This window comes from Diceros bicornis, chromosome 8 (genome assembly GCF_020826845.1).
Source record: "Diceros bicornis minor isolate mBicDic1 chromosome 8, mDicBic1.mat.cur, whole genome shotgun sequence".
Classification (NCBI taxonomy): Eukaryota; Metazoa; Chordata; class Mammalia; order Perissodactyla; family Rhinocerotidae; genus Diceros; species Diceros bicornis.
This window is the reverse complement of record NC_080747.1, coordinates 48,760,529-48,783,333: the sequence shown is the minus strand read 5'-3', so window position 1 is coordinate 48,783,333 and position 22,805 is coordinate 48,760,529.

Sequence of the window (22,805 nt, the reverse complement as noted above, 5' to 3'; positions counted from 1 at the left end):
AGAGAACTTGACAGTTTTGAGGAAATGAGAGATTGATGTGGTTGTTATACAAAGACTGAGGGGAGGGGTGCTGCGAGACATGAAGGAAAATAGGGAACAAATAATATCCAAGACTTTGTATCTTGTATGTCTTGTTATGGCCTACCGACCTACATGGCTCATCAAGCCATATTGTGGTGGCATCCCACATACAAAATAGAGGACGGTGGGCACAGGTGTTAGCTCAGGGCCACTCTTCCTCAAACAAAACGAGGAAGATTGGCAACAGGCGTTAGCTCAGGGCCAATCTTCATCACCAAAAAAATAAATAAATAAAAAGATAAAGTATCACATTATTATTTTGGGGAGAATTGGTTAGTGGGTAGTAAGGCAGCAGAGATATGAGAAGCCCAGCTAGGAAGCTATGGAGACTGTCCAAGTCTGACATGATTGCAACCCAGAAGGAACTGGAGGTGATGAGGAAGAAAAGAAGTTGGGAATGCAGGTTATTAAGCACTGAAAAGTTCACAATTACTATCTAAAACTAAAAGAGAGTTGAACAGATTATGAAAAGACATGGTAGTTGTGAAATTTAATACATGGATGATGCTGGTAAAAAATAAATAAGAGAATATAGAAAATGGAGAATTATTTAATTATTCATATTATGTCTTTTGTTCATCACCACTCTTCAGTGAAGTGGAATTATTCTTTATTTTAGATTTGCATAGGAGGAAGCCACACTTTAAAGAAGTAAAGTGTCTCACCTATGGTCACTCAGATAAAGGGTGCGTGGATAGGCTCTGACTCCAAGTTTGAAGTCTGTTTAATGACTTCATCATAACTTGTTTGAAGTACTTTGCTGGTTGTTGAAGTAAGCCATTAGAACTAATCTCTGACCCAATAGGTAGCTTATTGTCCATTTTTTTAGAATAGTCTAGAGGAACATTTCCCAAATTGTCTAGGAATTTGTTAGGTATTACATGAAAACAAAAAGAATCCCATGATAAAAAAAAAAAAAAAAGAATTTACAAAATCTTTGTTGAACAGTGCTGTTCTAGATTGAATTATTGCCCTGATCCTTTTCCCCTCATTGCATCCACATGCTTGCCTTGGCCTCACCATGGGTATGTTTCACCACACTTTGACTTTGGGCTTGTGGTCAAATAACTTCCTTTGGCCAAGGGCATATGGGCAGAAGTAACAGTGTGCCAGTACCAAGCCTGGACCTTAGGGGGCCACACATTTTTATGCTTATTATCTTATGCCTCTGAGAGTGCTATGAGAGGAAGAGACATCTCTTGTTACCTCTCTGTCACAAGGAGAGTGAGAGACACTGAAGCAGGGCCACTCGCCCTGCCTTCAGTCCTTAACTTAGAAGGATCTCAGCCACCATTGCCTGCAGAAAGCCACCTAGTTGAGTTCAACTGAGATCAGCCAAGCCCCAGATGACAAACAGATGCATAAGAATAAATGAGTGTTTTTTAATCCACTGAATTTTGGGGTGGTTTTCTACAGAGCGTTGTCCTGATTTCTCAGAATCCTTAATATGCTGAGAGTCTGAGGATCCCTCCTTTGGAGGACTGCTTCTCTAAACTAGCATTAGGCAATGCTAGATTAGAATAAAATCTATCAATCAGAAATAATATTTTTCCCTAAGTCTATCTTAGTTCAATATGCCTTAGTTTTTCCAGGCAGCAAATGAGCATAGTAATATATGCCATATGTTATAGGATGTTGAATGGGATATTTCCTATCAACTTGAAAAATTTGGCTAAATCCCCAAAGCTGCAGACAGTAGGTAATATATTACTCCCACATTCAAAGAGAGCTATAAACATATTTCCACAGAACTCACTAATATGTCATTAAATTGGTCCTTCCAGTATCAGATACCATCGCCCACTTCCAGTCTCTGTTAAAAATGACTGGAAGATTCATTGAAGAAATTACTTAAAGGAAATATATAAGAGTAGAGAATGCTGTGGCCTCTCTCTTTCCTTCCTCTGGGTCTCCACTGTCCCATCACCACCAAATGAAGAGAGGTGCCCAAAAAAATCACTCATAGAGATAAGAGTTATCTGTAAGAGGGAAGACCAGCATCTTTCTCGCTATCTGGATCGTACACTTGCGGAGCTGCAAATCTCCTAATGATGTAGGGCATGAGAGAATTCTCGGTAAAAACTGACATGAATCCCTGGGATTTGGGGGTATATGTGAAGAGAGAGACTTGTACACACTTTTCTTGGGAAATTCAGAGGCTAAGATGCCAGCCTTGGTAACACTTAATGACAAAGTGAAGGGAGAGGACGGCACAGGAAGCAGGCAGCCCTACAGCATTTTGTGGAGCCAGGAGGCATGAGTTTCCTTAGGCCATGAGGATGCCATTGTGGGTAACCAGTTTGATCTAGAGCTGTGGACTGGGGAACCAGACTAAGAAAAGGATGGAAAGAGGCCAGCCAAAAAGAATGATCCGTTGTGTATGAGCCTATATAAACCCATGGATGTCTGACATGATAGAGTGTATTGATAGCCAGATTATAGTGGTATCCAACCAATAAAATATTTGCTCTATTTCTCCACTGCATTCAAATCCTACCTTGGAAGCCTGTCAGAAGGATTGAGAAGAAGGTGGTTGGTGAGAAAAAAAAAGACTAGACCTTGTCCCATCTCAGACACAGGGCCACAGATTTGGTGTTAGAAGAGGGAGAGAAAAAGTTTTAAAATTTATTTAAGATCAAATAAGACTATTTTTATAGTTGACAGTGACTGTATACAGCTATAGGATCTGCCTATATACTGTGATCAGGTAGGGAAAGGAGAGTCTATATCAGAAGATAGTAAAGGGTGAAGAATAAAGAATAAAGCTGTTTCTTTATTCCACTTTACTAAATTAAACCCATTTTTTAAAAATTAGTCATACATATGTATATATGTATAGTACCTGTGTGGTAAAAAATTTGGCCTTGCCCAAAGAGAAGTCTAGACTTTGTTCTCTGCTTCTGTGACGTAATCTATGCGTTTGTTTAGGGTGGGGAGCTGGCTACACTGGATCTCAGTGTGGAGCTGGCCATGCTAGAAAGAACAACCATGTGGTTTGGAGTAGGAGCTTTGAGTCACATGGTATCAGTTAACCTGGTATTATGGGTTGAATGTTTGTGTCCCCCCCAGAATTAATATGTTAAAGCCCTAACCCCCAATGTGATGGTATTTGGGGAGGGGCTTTGGGGAGGTAATTTGGGTTAGATGAGTTCCTATGGGTGGGGCTCCAGTATGGTGATATTAGTGCCTTCATAAGAAGAGACACTAAACAGCTCTCTCTCTCTGAGCACACAGCAAGATGGCAGCCACCAAGCCAAGAGAAGAGGTCTCAGAATGAAACCTACCTTACCAGCCCCTTCATGTTAGACTTCCTAACCTCCAGAACTATAAGAAATAAATGTTTGTTGTTTAAGCCACTCAGTCTATAATATTTTGTTATGGAAGTCCAAGCAGAGTCATATAGCTGGTGACTGATTTAAACTACATGGGCAATCAATTAATGAAGCTTCAATAAAAACTTTGAACACTGAAACTCGGGTGAACTTCCCTGGTTGGCAATATTTGATGCGTATTTTCACGTTTCAATGCCAGGAGAGTAACTCATCTGGAAAACAACAGAAGATTCACATTTGGAACCCTCCCAGAATCTGCACTATGCATATCTTCCCTTACCTGATTTTTTAATCTGTATTCTTTCCCTGTAATAATCTGTAACCATGAGTACACTAGCTTTCAGTGAGTTCTTCTAGCGAATTATTGAAAGCAGTTTTGTTAACTCCCAAAACTTGTAGTTGATGTCAGAAGTCTTGGGCCAAGTTGGTCGACTGGAGGACTGTGTTCTCAAACCTCACAGTTTGGCTAACTCTGGTAGCACCTTAGTACATCTGTGAGAATTAATGTTTTTTAAGTCTAATTGAATTTATATAAATTGTTATATTGTCCTTACAATTGATCACATTAACACATTAATAATGTATATTTTTCTGATTTATAAAAGTAACACAAAAAGATAAAAATTAAAAAACATGTCGTTTTTGAAAAATTTAGGGAATAAAATAGACTATAATAAAGACAATGAAAATCATCAGTAATTGTATCACTTCGATATATGTAATATGAGTATCTTAGCATTTTAGTGTATTAATTTATATATTCTGGGTCATGTGAGATAATAATAATATTATTATTATTGTCATATTATTGTTCTGCAAAAAGGTTGTAACTACACTCCCGGCACAGATTTCTAGGCTCTGGACTTCTAGGCTCACACAATATCATCATCTCCTGGTCTCTTTATTTGTTTACTTACTATGCTCTTCTTTTTTCTATACGTAAATTTTATTCTCAGGCTCCACACAGTGGCAAGATGGCTGCAGCAGCTCCAACTTCATACATTCTCAGGTTCAAGTTCAGTGGGAAAGGATCTTTGCTGGTAGCACACAGAAAGATCCTAAGATCTGAATGGATCCTCTAAGGACACATGCCCAGCCCTGAACTACATATTGGCTTGAGCCTAGATTACATGCTTGACCACTGGGGTCTGAGGTGGAGTCCCCAAATGAATTTCAGGGCCTGTTGTCAGAAGAAGGGGAAGTAACTGCTAGAGAGTTCAAGCAAAAACAAATGTTAAGCACAATACACTTATAGGCTACTGGTGTTTCTCTGTGTGCTATTTCCAAACTTTGCTAAAGTGTTAGGATTTTCTCTGTGTATTTGTTTTTTTTTTTTAAAATAAGATGCTAAGATTATAAACCATTTATCTGTCATATTTCTTAATCACATAATCTCTTCCTAGTTTTTCATGTACATTCAATTTGATTAATTTTTTTGTGTATAGAAATTTTTCTAAGGGACATAAATTATCCATCATTGTTACTTCTTTCACGTGCTTTGTGCTTTTAAAAGTTCTCCCTATAATATAATCAAAAAATTATTCATTTATGTATTCTCATATTGTTTTGTATTTTTCATTTTGATTTGCTTTGTATTATTTTTGAATAGTAATTTCATGGTCCTCTGTATAACATACAAAGAAAAATACATTGGCATGCTGAAAGAATACTTCATAATTTTCTGAAATTTGACCTGCTTGGTTTTCTCTAACTGTTTGAAAATGCAGACAACTGTGTAAACTGTTCATATTCTTTAATAAAAAATTAAAGAATTCTATCACACTCTAGAAACCCAAGAATTGTGCTTCTCCTACATTGTTTGCAAAGACTAGCCATCTATAGAGCTTTGCAACCACAGATCTTACCCATTCCCATCATAGCAGGGGATGAATTCCTAATGACTGTGTAGTGTGTGTGGTCATGTTTGATATGATTTGACAGTGTAAGGTCATTCCTCAGAAGGGAGAGAAATAATCCATTGGATAAAAATTTTCTCTCATCTCCTAGTTATGAAAGCTTCTGCCTTTTTCTTGTTTAGATTTACTTATAATTTAGCACCTTACAACATTCTACAATCACACCAGGAAACAACCCTGAAAATAGCTGAAGACAAGAGCAGAGTAGGAAAATTTTGCCTCCTTGTCTCTAACAAGACCATAGCCTCTGATACTTCTTAAATAGCAGAAGGACACTGTCAAGAGCTTCTCACTTAGAAGATTCCCAGGGGCTTCACCGAAATGCCTTAGTGTCTTAAATAGCAAGACTTTCTAATCTGTAGCCATATGTTTCCTATCTTTTTCTTGATTTGCGGAGCCTGTGAGAATCAGTACCATCTAATTCTATGGGAGGGTTGGAGGAACGAATCCAATACAATGGTTAAGCAATAATGATTACATTGTTATAATATATAAAATAATGTATGTGTGCATTTTTATATGTGTGATATAAAAAAATGTATGTGTGCAACAGGGGCCTGATTGAAGGGCCAAATCTGTGAGTACACCATGAACTCTAGCTTGTGAGTACCTTTAATGCAAAAGTAAACGATCTCCTTAGAAAAACTGAAAAGACCCTAAATTCTAACAGTTAACCTCAGACCCAACAAAGAATCTATGCATGAGAGGCACCAGGACCTCCTCTGTTTCTCTCATTTCATCTCAACATCCACATTCAAACAAGCATCAAATACTGTGGGATTTACCTCCTAAATAGTTCTCAAGCTCGTCCACCTTACTCTATCACAATCGCCTTTTTAGGATGAAGCCACAGTCATGTCTCAGTTGTGTTACTCTAATAAGCTCCACACTGCCCCCCCACCCTGAGTGCATCTCCAATCTTGCCATTTGCCCTTTTTCCGTTAAAATATGAGTGAAAAAATGATCTTCCTAAACATCAAACTTAAAGTAGTACTCCACTTCAGGGGGTTTCTCTTTGCTCTTTATATAAAATCTAAATTTCTTAAAATGACTCTCACGGTTCTCAGGATCTGGCTAACCTCTCCCATCTTCTCTCTTCCCATTCTTCTGTCATACCAAATGCTTCAGCCATTCTGAAATTCACTCAGAACTTTACATATGCCATACTCTCATTTATTCTCCAAGTCTTTTCTTTCTCCTTTGAAAACTATATTCTCCTTGCAGCCATCAGTCCTACGCTCTCTTGCATTTCATTAGTCCAAGGAGAGTTGATCCTTTAAATCTCATCCTATAGAACATTTACTCCAAGAACCCTCCTCAGACCCTCCAAATCAGGATTAGTTGCCTCTCCTATGTGCTTCCATAGCACTCTAAATATTATATTCTTTAGTATATCATTCTGGATTATAATTATCTATTTTGTGTGTGTGGTTTTCTTTTCCTCATGCTTAACTATAAGCTTCCTGGGGAGAGACTGTGGCTTTCATGTTCATCAACACAGGCCTGATGTATACTATATTTTCAATCATTATTCACCTCCCGGCTCAACAGAGAATTCACTCTATGTTTGGCAAAGGAAAGGTTTCATCTTGAATACCGTCTGTCAATGAGGCAGCTGATGTTAGTATCCTCCAATTCAGCCTAGGGAAATTTGCTTGAAGGTGCCTTATGAGGGAACGCTATAAGAGACACATGGATGTCAATTAATAAAGGAGAGTACAATATTAAAGTTGGTAAAAAAAAAAAAAAAAGAAAAGAAAAGGAAAAATAGAAACCTAGGGGAGGAGAAGGGATCAAAAATGGGGGGTGGGGGGGAGGGAGGGATAGTCAAATCAACAGAGTGATGAAAAGAGAAAAGAGTTGGGCATCTCACTCATGGTTGAGGATCATGGTGAGAAGAACAAACCCAGCTGTCAGGGACAGAGCTAGGATGGATCAGCAGCAGTGCCATAATGTCAATGATACAGGAAAATGCAAAGATGGACATCTTTGCAGACCAAGGGATCAAGATAGAAAATCAGGAAACAAGTGGAACAGAAGAAGATTTAAAGGTGCCATAGAATGCAGAGGTTCCTTCTCAGGATCATGTGAGGGAAAGGAAGAGATCTGCAGTGTGCTTGGAATTCCAATGATTCCACTAGGTAATGCTCAGAGACAAAGATGGTTTTTACCTTTATTGCTCTTGTCATCTACATTCTTTGAATAACACATCATACAATGGTGTGACTCTGAGGGAAGCAAGTGATGTCTATGTGTATAACTAAAAGTTGGCTATATCTCACACCAATATAACTACTAGCATTTATTAAGCATTTACTTAGAGCCAGGCAAGGTGTAAAGTAGTTTGTATGCATCATCTCACTTGTGTTGGGCTGAATAATATCTGCTAAATTTATCTACATCCTAGTCCCAGAACCTGTGAACGTTTCCTTATCTAGCAAAAGGGACTTTGAAGATGTGATTAAATTAAGTATCTTGAAATGGGAAGATGATCCTGGATTATCTGTGTAGGTCCTCAATATAATCACAAGGAAGGCAGGTTGAAACTGGATGTTGAAAAAAGCAAGAAAACAGATCCTTCCCTCAGAGCCTCCGGAAGAAACCAGCCCTGCTGACACCTTGACTTTAACCCTGTGAAACTAACTTACGACTTCTGAGACTAGAAGTCAGAAATTTGTGTTGTTTTATGCTATTAAGTTTGTGGTAATTTGTTACAGAAGTAACAGGAAACTAAGACATCGCTTAGTTCTCACAACCACTCAATGTGTAAACTATTATTGGAAGCATAGGAAAGTTAAGTAAGGTGACAAAAGCAGGATCCAATCCAGACAGTCTGATTCCAAATCCCTTGTCTTTTACTACACTGTATTCCATGGCAGGAAAGCTAACTGAGTATATCTATGATTGATCCAGCCACAGGTAGGTTTTCGATTAACCAACGTAATAAGAACTCAAAAAGGGACCTGTACATTTTGGGAAACTTTGGAAATGGTTTCAGTTGTTTTTAAGTTTCAGTTGCCTGATTGTTTTCCATAATGGAATAATTAGTCCCTCTATTATACTAAAGATTTTGAAGAACTATCATAAGACACATTAATTCATCAGCTATTATAATGACATTATTTTTATTTTCACGTAAATAATATACTCAATTGTAATTAATGCATGATTCTATTCCAGGGGAAAAAAGTATTAAAAAATTCATAATGTGCATAGTTGAGTATTAGAGACTTGAAATTACATGTTAGTGGATGTGAATTTCAGCCACAGATTTGCTCCTTAGAGTATAGCTTGAAAACAATTTAACCTCTCTTGATCCCTTATCTATAAAATGCGGAGTTTGCCCTCTCAGTCACCTTCCTTGTCTAAGATTATATGAGTCTGTGATTCAATTTGTTCCTCAAGCTCTCAGTGACACTGGATTTCTCCATATAAAAAGTTATATTTTGCCCTGTGCTGAACATACAGCTCAAAGTTTGATTCTAAACAGAAATCCATCTCTTCAGCCTATTAACGACTGCTTTGGCCTGTTGGGAATGCTGACTTAGTAGCAGACTGAGGCACTTTTAGTGCCATTACTTGTAAAGCCAAAATTTGGTGGAGGTAGTCGGGGAGCATTTACTGAGCATTTAGTGTCTATCAAATACTTTTGCCCATTATTTCTTTAATCCTCACAATAACCCTTCAAAATAAGTACATCCTCCCAATTTAATATATGAAGAATTTGTGGGAAACACTAAATAATTTAACAAAGATTTTTAAGTTAATAAGTGGCAAAATGTCCTGATCCCAAATGCTTGCCTTTTCCACAATTCTATACTATATTAAAGTAACAATAGCTTCAATGTGTTAAGAACTGTAGAATATTTTATTTTGTATAGATGGTCACACAGTATATGTACCCCATCCCTCATGTTCTTACAATGTGACTGAAAATCTTCCAATCTTCCCATCAAGAGGTGGGGTTCCATTGTATCTGGGCAGGGGCTTGTGGCTGCTTTGACTAACAGAGTATGGTCGAATGATTTTATGTGACTTCTGAGGCTAGCTTCCAGAATGGATGCAGCTTCCACTTGGCGCTCTCTCGGGACACTGATCCTTGCAACCCAGTCACCATGTTGTGAGGAAGACTAAACTAGCCCTCACATGGAGAGGCTCATGTGAAGAGGTACTGAGGCCCCCAGGTGGCAGCTAGCATCAATTCTAGATGTGCGAGTTGATGATTTCTTCAGATAATTCCAACCTCCATCTTCAAGTCTTCAGCTGAGGCCGGGGACATTGCAGAGTAGATACAAACCATCCCCACTGTGCCCCATCTGAATTATGGACCCACAGAACCCAGGAACAAGGCTACTTTACAGCATTTAAGTTTTGGGGTAATTTGTTAGGAAGCCCTAGTAACTGGACTAAGTATGTATCATGCACACAGCATCTTAAAAAATTTTCCATTTTACAGAAGTGAAAACAGGTTCAAAGAGATTATGTGATTTATCCTGAGCCACACAGCTAGTATATAAAGGTATTGAGATTAAAACTCAGGCTCTTTTTTTTTTTCCGAAACCCATGTCCCATTCACTATACTACATTATCCCTTAAAAGAATCTCAATTTGGAAGTTGTTGAACTTTATGGATACTCACCAGCCTATAGAATAAATCACATTTTAATATGACATTAAATTGATGATATTTTATAAGTCCAAGACCATTCTACATATGTACTCTGGTACATCAAAAAACAAACAAAAGCAAACAATATGCTTCTAGGATACCACATTATTTCTAGGTCATTTATATCTTGTACCTCTTTTATCAGTTTCATTGACACTTTAGGGTATATTTTTATTTTGTCATTTTACCTTAAAAAATATAGAGATTTTTTTTTAATCTTGAGGGGTTTAGCTTTCACAAGAAATACAGCAATTAATACATGAATGTAGCAATGCAATAACATTATACTTCAAGTACACTGAATAATTTGACTACATCAAAATTGATTTCAAATAAGCCCTTGGAAGCAGATATGGTTGGTTGCCTATCCAAAAACCATTCTATCTTTATCCTTGCTCTCAGAAATCTGATTTCATTTGATATTTACCACCCCTCTTCTCTGCTGGGAAGTAAATGAATTTACCTGAAAAGTAAATAAATGAGTTTTGCTAATCTAAAGGTTTGTGTCTTTCAGGAAAAAAAATCTTTAAAAGAAATTATATGGCAATTGGGAGGAAGAACCGCTCAAGTAATATTTTAAAGTAAAACTTAAAACTCACTGTATAGATAAAATATACATCCTGTAATTTATTGCATCCTAACCTCAATCATTATTACAAAAAAGTCCTTAATCTTTTATTTTTTCTTGCTTAAGATTTATCATTTTTCTTGTATTTTGAGGGTAGTTTATTACAAACAGCACTTCCTTTTAAAAATGAAGTCACTGAAACATTAGGTCACCCAAAAAGAATACTTTTTTCTAAATATTTCTTTTAAATATTTCCCCATAATATGTCTTTTGCATTTCCTCTCTAAGGCCAGACAATTTTTCAATATTTTTTAACCCTCTATGGAAATAGGTCAATAATTTCACTGTGAGATTATATGTTGACCTTCCTTTCTTTAAATGTGAAAGAATATAAGTGCTGCTACATAGACTCACTAAATCTTTGCTATGCCTTCTAAACTATAATACACAGGGTGTTTTTTTGTTTTTTTTTTAGAGAAGAATATTCTCCTTAGAGTAAATCAAATATTTTAATTGGTGCAACAGATATTTGAGACTAGTTTTAAGATGTTGTGCCTTTTAGCAGTAATTTAATAAATTCAAGTGCCAGCTAACTTTCTGAAAAATTTTTGTCACTGATAGAATCGGGCTCACAATGAATGAAACGACAAGCATTTTTAAACCAAACATATGTTTCTAATAACACTCTTGTGTATGCAGTGCAGTGTTTTCAATGTAGATGAGGTACTCTGGTGACATCATCCTTTAAATTCTCTTTAGGTAAACCAGATGCTTGAATGTGTATGCAGTAAGAATACTGTTAAACTGTCTAGAGAGAATAGTTTAATCATCTTTAAGAATGTCACTAACACCCAACATGCGTATTTTTAAATGGGTATTTATATTGAAAAAACTGATGTCCCAAAATCTCTTCCAGACAATGCTCAATTAAACTAAGTGGTAAAAGTTGCAGAGTTTTTTAAAAATAAACAAACAAAAACTAATCTTGAAAACTACAATTAAGATATAAGATTTCTATATACTAGCTTGTGATTTTGTGACCATACTACAAAATCAGTAGCATCAAAATTTGTACCATACTACCAATAAAAAGTGATAATTTATTTTTTATGTCTAAAAATAAGATGAAAACAGACTGCTAAAGAAGTTTGTAGGTGAAACAAACAAAGAAACAAACAGGAAAGGAGAAAATAGGGGAAAAATAGTAAAGGAGAAGTAGAACTTAAGCTTCTTTGTCCACTCATGAAACCTTAGAGCCTAAAGATTTGACAAGTAAATCTCGTCTCCAGTGGCTTTCTTATACATTCCATGTACACAGTGTCATGGGAAGAGATTAGCTTCTTATGATGATGTAATGAGTCTAATTGAGGTTGAAGCTGAAGTAATCAAAGTAAATTGAGTTGATCCAATGAAGAAGAAAAGTAAAAATAAATTCTAAATTTGATACTTGAGATTTTTATCGATGCAATCACATTGTAATTAATGATTTGCCTTGGATTTTACCCAATGAGCTTCCTCCTACCCTGAAACTATTGAAATATTAGAAAGAAAGTTGAGCAGAAGAAAGTACATGAAGTTAGAAGACGTTTAGTAATGAAAGTGTATCCTTTAATTGTCAACGGTAAAAGGAAATGAATAGCATTTGAATTATACATTCAAAGTTAAAATAAGTTTGAATTCATAGTTCCAAAGACTGGGCTAGATTTTACTTTTCTGAGGGTGTCACAGATCCCTACTTAATCTTACATATAATATAAAATGATAATTAAACATTTCAGGTGAATAATCTATCCTTAGATTCTGAAAACTACTCAGAATGTTAGAATGCTATTATTTACCAGTGTTTAGGATATCTTCAATTCCATGGTAATGTTAAAGGTTGGTGGCATCTCACTGCATTACCTTGAGGAAGAAAATAATAGAGTGAAACTCAAATTACCTTGCTCATAGAAGGAGGAATGATTTTCCTGATGATGATGCCGGAAGAAAGAACTGAGCATAAGTCTCTTGGCAACTTCTATGCTCCTATTTTGTCTTCATGAGGCACGTATTTTGGTCTGTTTGCTGTCTTATTGGCAAGAGGCTGGGAAAGAGATCTGGTATGTTCATTCTGGGACTGCGCAGTTCTCCCATTAACACGGTGAGTTAGTCTAATACAGAGATGGATTATTAACAAGCCAATTTAGCCTTACATCTAAATTCACCTTTTCCAATTAGTCATGAGAGACATTATTGTGACATTTTGCTCTTTGTCTGACCTCTAAGTCTGTCTCTCAGATGGTTCCAAACATGAGAAAAGAATAACTCTTGAAAAGAGAATAAAGGATTCAATGTGTTTTTATATGAGATACGTTCTATCAGAATTTTTCGTCTTATGAAATCTATGAGAAATGAGAAATAAAATATTGAATCAGAATAACATTCTACCTAACCCCATGTCATGCAGACATATTAAAGGATATTTGCAAAGTTCTTTAAAATCTATTTTTATGAGATCATGGATTGCCTTTTTGATTATTGGAATGCATAAATTTACCACAAAACTTCTAACCTGGAGGTTCTACCTCTAAAATGATGCATGAATTATCTATGGCAAATCTAAAATTAAATCAGGAAATCAGGAAGCTAAAGTTCTGTTTATGGAAGGGAGCTCTGCAAAATATATATACATCTTCAAACAATGTCTTCCATGTTGACTTTTCTCTGCTTCCCTGTTTCTGACATGGTATATATACAATGGTGTAAAATTACACGAAGTCAACCTAAACAAAGGATCAAGTCAAAAACTCCAAATGGAGGTTATAACCAAATACAGGCAACAAGTACTATTTTCAAGTTCCCCTTCAAGAAGGAGACCTAATGGCAATAAATATCTAACCCAAATCAGCCACACTTCGCTCAGTAAAATCAGGCTGACCAAAGAAGAAAGCTTCTTTTTCCAAGTGGCTAGCTAGAGTAAAAATGTTTCCAAAAGCAACATGAGAAAACTTCCTGTTATGAACCAAATGAAATTAAGTAAAGGTGGGCGTATAATAAGGTGAATAATAATGATAATAACTAATCCTTACTGATGCTAACTCTATGCCAGGATATATACATTTTCTCTTTTAATCCTCACAACTCTATAAAAGAAATGCAATTATTATTTCCACTTTACAGACCGAGAACTGAGGGTTAGGGAGTTGATGTAAGTAAGATGTATACAACTAGTAAGAGATTGAATCCAAATTCAAATCCAAGTCAGTTCAACTCCATATCCCAGGCTCAAGTTAAAATACATACTACAGTGATAAAAACAAAACAAAACAAAAACTAGCTAAAAACAGTTATATCTGTAGAAGTTCAGTTATGGTAGATCACAGTCCGAACATGACCAAATATAAACCAGAAAATCTGTGTAAATTATTTAGAAAAGTTTCTGGCATGAAATTATCATTAATAACACTTAGCTAATAATAATAATAATCATTAATAAGACTAGTTTTACTCCTAAGATATGCTTACACAAAAAATAAAGTACATGATACCTAAGAGCTGAGATTTCCATTATCCTAAACAACTTCCATTTGAGTTATCCAATCAGTTACTTTTTTTTGGCAATTAATATAAACGAATCATATTAGTAAAATTTAGAAATATTAGAAATACATTGTCAATTGATACATTATGCTATCCTTGATATATAAAATTGGAACTATTGACCCAAATTATTATATTTGGTTATTAAAATTGTTTGATTTTTCCATTAGTGAGAATGAATTTTCAGTCATTCTCTCTCTCATACACTCACTCTCAAGATATTATATTATATTATATTATATTATATTATATTATATTATATTATATTATATTATACTATATATATAACGGTTGATAGGCATTCTGCCAGGATGTAAAGGGATAACTGAGGAAGGTAAAGAGTTGTGTCTGGTTAGGAGTAAAATGTATCTTGAAATAAAACCAATTTTCGTGTACCTGGTCCTGACTTTTTAACAAACTAAAACAGTGCTTTTAATTTTTAACGTGCATACAAATCACTTAGGATCTTGCTAAATGCAAATCCTGATTCATAAGGGATAGGGTTGCCTGAGATTCTAAATTTTTAACAAGCTCTCTGGTCATACCAGCGTTGTTGCTCCATTGACTGCAAGGAGTTAGAGAATGCAGCCTCTGGCCACATACAAGAGACACTTACTAAATTGTCTTCCAGCATCTCTTTTCTGGGACTATTCCTTTCCCTCTGCATCAACACTGGCACAATGGCAGCCACTATGACCATACTTGATCATCATTCACACTCCAGGGGTGAGTCCTGAGCTCAACCAATCAGTTCCTTCTCAAATATTGGGAACTGAATCCCAGAGTCAATTTAGTATTTCTCAATTACCTAATAACTTTACATAGCAAGTGTTGTTGGTCTTTTTCTACCTAGGGGAGGGAGAAAGAGAAAAACTCTCCTGCAATGAGGGAGAAAAATAAAGCACGATATACAGAGAGGAATGGACATGAGAGGCACCAAGAGAGTAACATAATGGATTCTTTAGTGTGTTCCCATTCTAATTCTATTCCCCAGGCCCAGGTATATTGCTGCCCTAATAAATTACCTTTTTGCTCTAGCTGAGTGGGTGTCTATTTCATACAACCTAAGGAGTGCTAACTTTATACTCTAATGTGTAATGTACTTTCTCTCTATCCCTGTAAAAGCACATGAGCTTGGGAACCATAATCACAGCCTCATTTATGTGAAGTGCTAGGAGTCTGTGCTAAGCAAGCACAAGCATGTATATAATAATATATATTGCACAATGCACATTATTTTAATGAATTTTTGCATCAAATATATTATTTCAGTACATCTGTTACTTTAGAATTTGGTTCTAAGTAAATAAAGATAGTAATCGTTAAACTTACAGATGTGCAATGATAGAAAAATCTATTAAGTGACATATAAGAGTGAATATTACATTTCCATAAGCTAAGCAAACTGCCTTTTAAAAATGTAGGCATTTCTCCTTTCAGAAGCTAGTTAATTACTATAATGAAAAATCTTACATTAAATGTGTATGTTGATTGCTAGCAAAGGCACCAGAATGGCATTTTCCTTTAGATAAAGGTATTTTAAACTACTCTGGTGCTTACATTATTATTCACAATATCTATTCATATTTAACTGCTTAAAAGTTTAGCTTGATTAAGCAAAATGTTTGCAAATAAGCAATGTTATAAAAACATCTCCAGTTTTTGGGCTCTGCCAAATCAACTTCCTGTAAACATTCAATGATGAATTCTATAACTAAATAGCTAATAAACACATCTAACCTTAAATCTTAAGCTGAATCCACACATTTGTAGCAATCAGATCATTTCAGTGACACAGGTGTTAAAAGCTATCACAGAAACTAGAATCTAAAGGAAATATCAGACTTCCTATTCCTCAAGTATTTAGACTAACTGCAGTGCAAACTCAAATCCTGAATACAACCTATAACATTGTTTGAATAAATCGCCAATATTAAATTCCAGGAGTGGTCTGTAACATAGAACTGGCTGTGTGAAGTAGTAACTCGGACTGGTCCTCAGGAGAATTTGCAGTCAAAGTTTACATTGTACAGTTAATACATAAAAACTTGTCATAAGTTTATGGTAAAGTTGATGGAGATTGCTAGTACTTCCAGGGATCTGAGGAAGCAAATGAAAGTCTTCTCTAGAGGAGCAAAACTTCATCCTAGGACTCAGAGAATTTTCATGAATAATTTCTCCTCGAAACATAAGCAGCTCAAAGAAAAATAAATCAAAAAAGACTCAAAGAAATAAGACACTATGTGTAAAACCCAGCAAAACAAAAAATCAACAGCAGAAACAGACCGTAAATTCATCATATATTCATATTAATAGAATAAAAAATATTTATACTGTTTAGAATTCAGGAAACAAAACACAGTTTGAATCTATCTTCAGGGAATTGGAAACAATAAAGAAAAACAAGCAGCTTTGAAAAAGACTCAAAGAGAACTTATAGAAATTAAAAATTGAAAATGGAAACTCAAAGAATGATTATAACATCAGATTAGACACAACAGAGGGAGAGAGTTAGTACCATGGCAGATAGGTGAGAAGAAATTATACAGAGTGTAGCACAGAGAAGAGAACTCAGAAACTATGAAAAAGACTGAGAGATGGTGAAAATAACTGAGAAAGTTTAACACAGATCTATTTAGTAATCCAGATAGAGAGAAAGAAAATAATTGGTAAAAAGAGCACAGCTGAGGGGCCGGCCCTGTGGTGTAGCGGTTAAGCTCGCACACTCCACTTTGGCAGCCTGGGGTTTGCAGGTTTGGATCCCAGGCGTGGACCTGCGCACTGCTCATCAAGCCATGCTATGGCAGCATCCTGTATACAAAATAGAGGAAGATGGGCACACATGTTAGCTCAGGGCGAATCTTTCTCAGCAAAAAGAGGGAGATTGGGAACGGATGTTAGGGCTAATCTTCCTCACCAAAAATAAATAAATAAATAAAGCACACCTGAGAATATTCTATAACTAATGTAAGATGTCAAACAAATGTTTCAAGAAGTCTGATGTATCATTTGTAGAATATGTTAAAAGAAATCCACACACAGAAACACCGTAATGAAACTCTGGAACATCAAATAAAAAGATAAAATATTAAAATGTGATAGAAAAAAAGACAGATTATTTTCAAAGGAATGAAAGATAGACAGTTAGCTTTTTAATAATAAAAATGGAATCCAGAAGATAGGAGAGTTCTATCAAGTTTTCAAAGAACAGATCATGCCAAATATTATAGGCAACAGAAAAAGAGGAAATTCTCCACACTCACTCTACTATTGCTAGATATACCTAATATTAAACCCATAAAAATATAAGAAAGGAAAATTACAGAAACATTTTAATCATTAATATAGATGCAATATCCTAAACAAAATATTATAAAATTGAATCCAAATGTATTTTTCAAATAATATATGTTGGCCAAAATGGTATCACAGTTATGTGAGAATAGGTCAATATTTTCAAATTCATAACTTAATTAACACATTAACAGGTTAAAGGGGAAAGAAGTGATCATCTACTTAGGTTAAAAAAAGTGTTTAATAAAATCCAGTGCCTATTATGATAAATATTATTAGTAAATAAGGAATAGAGTAGAATGTCTTTAATCTTATAAAGAGGATAGACCTAAGGTAAATATCACCCTGAAAGGAGAAACACTAGAAGAGTTCTCTTTATAGTCAGGACTAAGACAAGGATGCACGACCCAGTACTTGTATGCAACATTGTATTAGAAGTCTTAGCAAGTGTAATAAGACAAGGGGGGAAAAAAGGAGACATAAAGATGTAAAGTAGGAAAGCTATAGAAATTTACATAGAAATCCAAAAAGAACTAAAATTACTACAAATAATTTAGTAAATTGTTTATATATAAAATTACTATTTAATTAAATAGTAATACAAAATTCATATCAATTGCATTTTTAATTACTAGCAATAACCTGAAAATACAATTAAACAGATATCAAAATTTATATTATTACAGAATATCAAGAATCTTTAAAAATGTTCAAGACTGCTAAGGGAAAATTTTTAAAAGCTTTATTAAAAGATATTAAATGACATCTAAATATATAAAGTGATGTACCATGTCCCTGGCTAGAAAGACTGATATCTGGAAATCATATATCTCCTGATAATGATCATATTCAATATAATTCCAATGTATATCAAGGTTATGCATGAAACGTAATATAATTCTAAAATTTTATATGGAAGAGTTAAGGGCCAATAGTAGCCAGAGAACAGGAGCAAAGGAATTGTCCAAAGAGCTGTCAGGAATTATTATAAAGCTACAATAAATAATACAGTGTAAAGTGACACATGTTGGTATATGACAGACGTGACCTTTCAGATCATTTGGGAAAGGAAAGATGTTTGGGGAAACACATCACTATCCACATGAAAAAAAGATGAATTTGAAGCCACTTCACCCCATATATAAACATAAAGTGCTTATAAATCAAAGACAAATGTCAAAAATGAAATGTTTAAAATGTCTAGTAGAAAAACCTATTTAAAAAGTTTTTAGATTTAGAGATATGGAAGTTTCTTAAAAATACATTTAAAAAAAAGAGTTGGGGGCCAGCCCTGTGGTGTAGTGGTTAAGTTTGGGCATGGTCCACTTTGGCAGCCCAGGTTCACGGGTTTGGATCCAGGGCACAGACCTACACCACTCACCAGTCATGCTGTGGTGGTGACCCACATACAAAATAGAGGAAGACTGGCACAGATGTTAGCTCATGGTTAATCTTCCTCAAGAAGAAAAAAAAAAAAAAGAGGAAGATTGGCAATAGATGTCAGCTTAGGGCAAATCATCCTCAGCAAAGGAAAAGAAAAAAGAGTTGACCATAATTAAGAAGACATAAATATAACTATATCACAACTGAGAACTGTTATTAATCAAAGACATACTGAAGTAAGTGAAAAATGTTATAAGGTGGGAGAAAATATTTGTAATATACATAACCAACAAATATTGAGATGTTCTAAAAAAACTTCCACAGAACAATATGAAAAATTTTTAAATCATAAAAGAAATGGTAAAAAAAGGATAAAGAGACTTTTCAAAGAAAAAAAAATTCACATTGCCAATAAAAACATTAGTAATGACCAGGGATATGCAAAACAAGACCACAGTGAAATGCCATTTTATATTCACATAAAGACAAAAATTAAAATGAAAGACCATTCCAACAGAAAGAAACAGACACAATCCAGGTATTGTAAGGGGCCAGAGATTTATGTAATTTGGAGTGCTCTCTCTAAGGAAAAAAAATAAAGAATAACTAATAACAAATTAGGTATAAAATTTAATATTTATTTAGAATGAGAAAAGAAATCATAACAAATTACAAGTTTTAAAAAGCTGATAAATGCCACAAATGCCTTAAGCCAAAACAAATAAACAAAACTTTAAAAAAATTTATTTTTGGTCATACCTATATAACAGTATTTCTCTAAATTTTTTGGCTGCATACCTTTTTACTGCTCTTCATATAATAACAATTTTCAAAATTTTTCAGTAAAAAGAATAGAAAGATAATTCTACTTTATAGTGTAGAAACGTTTCAGCTTTATGACTTATTATTAATAATATCATATAGATTTTTAAAGATTTTTGTCAAAATTAGGAAAACTTCTTTAAGTTTGTTTCATATATGAGCTATGAGATTTCAGGGCATTTAAAATTTTCTTGCGCAGAGAAATATATTAAAGGATTATGTACTCATTAATCAAATTATTGTTGATAGCTGTATTGTGTGGTATATCTTATGATATATTCATCAATGTTAGGATTTTGGGTCACATCAGCAGGAAATCTTTTTTTTTTAATATGAGCCATATCATCTGGAACTTACAGGACAAGATGCATCAAATATACTAAGATGTGTTCCCAGATGTGGAGTCGCATAAAAGATGAGACTGAACACACCGATGTATTTATTTGTAGCGTGTCTACAGGTTTGTACCCTACAAAACACAGGAGGTCTAATAGATCCTATTGTGTAAGATACTTAAAAAAAACAAAAAAAAATGTATTCATAATTGTACGTGTGAATTACTGAGTATATACCTGGCAAGAGACAGCTGCTGTTTTGACTAAGCATAGAGAAGAACCAAATCCTCTGCTTACAATTTTAAACCTCTTTGACTGGAAAAATTTTCCACAGATAAGTTCCAACATTCATACTTTTCAAAACTTATTTCTCCTCCACTTCACACATATTTTTGGTGCCAGGTACTGTAGGACAAGTTCATATGGCAGTTCATTCTCAGGGCCATACGTTCTGTGCCGTGATGCTGGGTGACTCAGCACGATGCGCAGTCGGAGGGCTCCTGGAAGGCATTCCTACACCAACATGGCAAACAAGAATTAAATGTCTAGGAAAATGACTCTGTAAAACATACCCCTCTACACCTAAAGTACTTATCCCCTTAGCTGAACCCCCAAAATTCACATGGCCACTCTATTGCCATCCATCAGGCAGGGAAGTATGACTGAGGAAAACTTGAATGGAAAAAGTAGTAATTAATCAATTACAGTAAAAATACCTTATACTGCAAGTTTAACCAAAACATATGGCTAATGAATACATCTCTAGGGCCTTTCCAAGAACCTTGCTACTTGTAAGAGAAGCATCTAGAATTAGAAAATAGAGAAGCTGAAAGTAAAAGAATTTTTCAAAATTATAACCAGCCAAATTCTTATCAAAGAAAGCAGGTGTAGCTGTATAAATAATAGACAAATAGACTTTAAGTCAAAAAATACAGCTAAAGATATTTATTAAAGATAAAAGGTGCAGCCGGCCGGGTGGCACAGCAGTTAAGTGCGCACGCTCCACTGCGGCAGCCTGGGGTTCAGATCCCGGGTGTGCACCCACGCACTGCTTGTCAAACCATGCTGTGGTGGAGTCCCATATAAAGTGGAGGAAGATGGGCACGGATGCTAGCCCAGGGCCAATCTTCCTCAGCAAAAAAAAAAAGAAGAGAAGGATTGGCAGATGTTAGCTCAGGGCTGATCTTCCTCACAAAAAAAAAATAAAAATAAAAATAAAAGGTGCAATTCTCCAGAAAGGTACAGCCCTTTTAATTTTAGTGAATTTTTATATTCAGGTAATAATGAAAACTTAAAATGTGATAGGAAAAAATAGACAAATCCACAATGTGGCAAGTAAAATTTTCTTACAATCTTCTATTGAGACATAATTCATATAACATAAAATTCACTTGTCTAAAGTATACAGTCTAGTGGTTTCTAATGTTCATAGAATTATGCAAACATAACTATCACCTAATTTCAAAATATTTATATCACCCCCAAAGAAACTCCATATACATTAGCAGTCTCACCAAATTTTCCCCTTCCGCTAGCCCTTGACAACCATTAATCTTTCTCTTTCTATGGATTTACCTATTCTGGACATTTTATATAAACGAATGATACAATATGTGGTTTTTCGTGACTGGCTTCTTTTACATAGCACAATATTTTTGAGATTCATCCATGTTATAGTATGTACCAGTACTTCATTCTTTGTTATTGCTGGAACAATATTGTTATTTGGTTTGTTTGCATTTTTTGAATATTATGAATAATGCTGCTGTGAACATTTGTGTGCAAGTTTTTGTGTGGACATTTGTTTTCAGTTCTCTTGGGTATATCCCTAGAAGAAGAATTGCTGCATCATATGGTAGCTCTACTTTTAACCTTTTGAAGAACTGATAAACTGTTGTCCACAGTGCCTGCACCATTTACAATAACACAAGCAAGGTTTCATGGTTCCAAGTTCTCCATGTCTTTGTCAAAACTTGTTATTGTCTGTCTTGTTTCACTCACTTCTAGTGAGTGTGAGGTGGTATCTCACTGCGGTTTTGATTTGCATTTCTCTAATGACTAGCGATATTGAATATCTCCTTTCAGATGCTTATTTATTTGCCACTTGTATATCTTCTTTGGAGAAACATCTATTCAATTTTTTTCCCCATTATTTGATTAGGTTATTTAACTTTTTATGGTTGAGTTATAAGAGTTTTCTATATATTCTGGATACAAATTCCTTATGATTTGCAAATATTGTCTCCCATTCTGTGGGTTGTCTTTTCACTTTCTTGATTGTGTACATTAAAGCACAAACATTTTATTTTTGAAGTCTAATTTATCTAGTTTTTCTTTGGCTGTTTGTGCTTTGGGCATCAAACTAAGAAACCATTTACTAATCCAAGGTCATGAAAATTTGCTCCTATTTTTTTTTCTAAGAATTTCATCTATTTAGCCTTAAATTTAGGTCTTTGATTCATTTCGAATTAGTTTTTGTATATGATGTGAAGTAGAAGACCAAATTCTTTTTCATGCAGATGTCCAGTTGTCCAGTACTATTTATGGAAAGGCTTCTGTTCCCCCCGCCTCCCCATTGAATTGGCTTGGCACACTTGTCAACACCAATTGACCATAAATGTAAAGGTTTATTTCTGGAATTTCAGTTCCATTCCATTGATATGTATGTCAATCCTTATGCCAGTATCCTATTGCTTGTTAACTAGCTTTGTAGTAAGTAAGTTTTAAAATCAGGAAGTGTAAGTCTTTCAGCCTAGTTCTTTTTAAAGTGTGTTTTTGCTATTGGAGTCCCTTACATTTCTATATGAATATTAAAAACAGCTTATC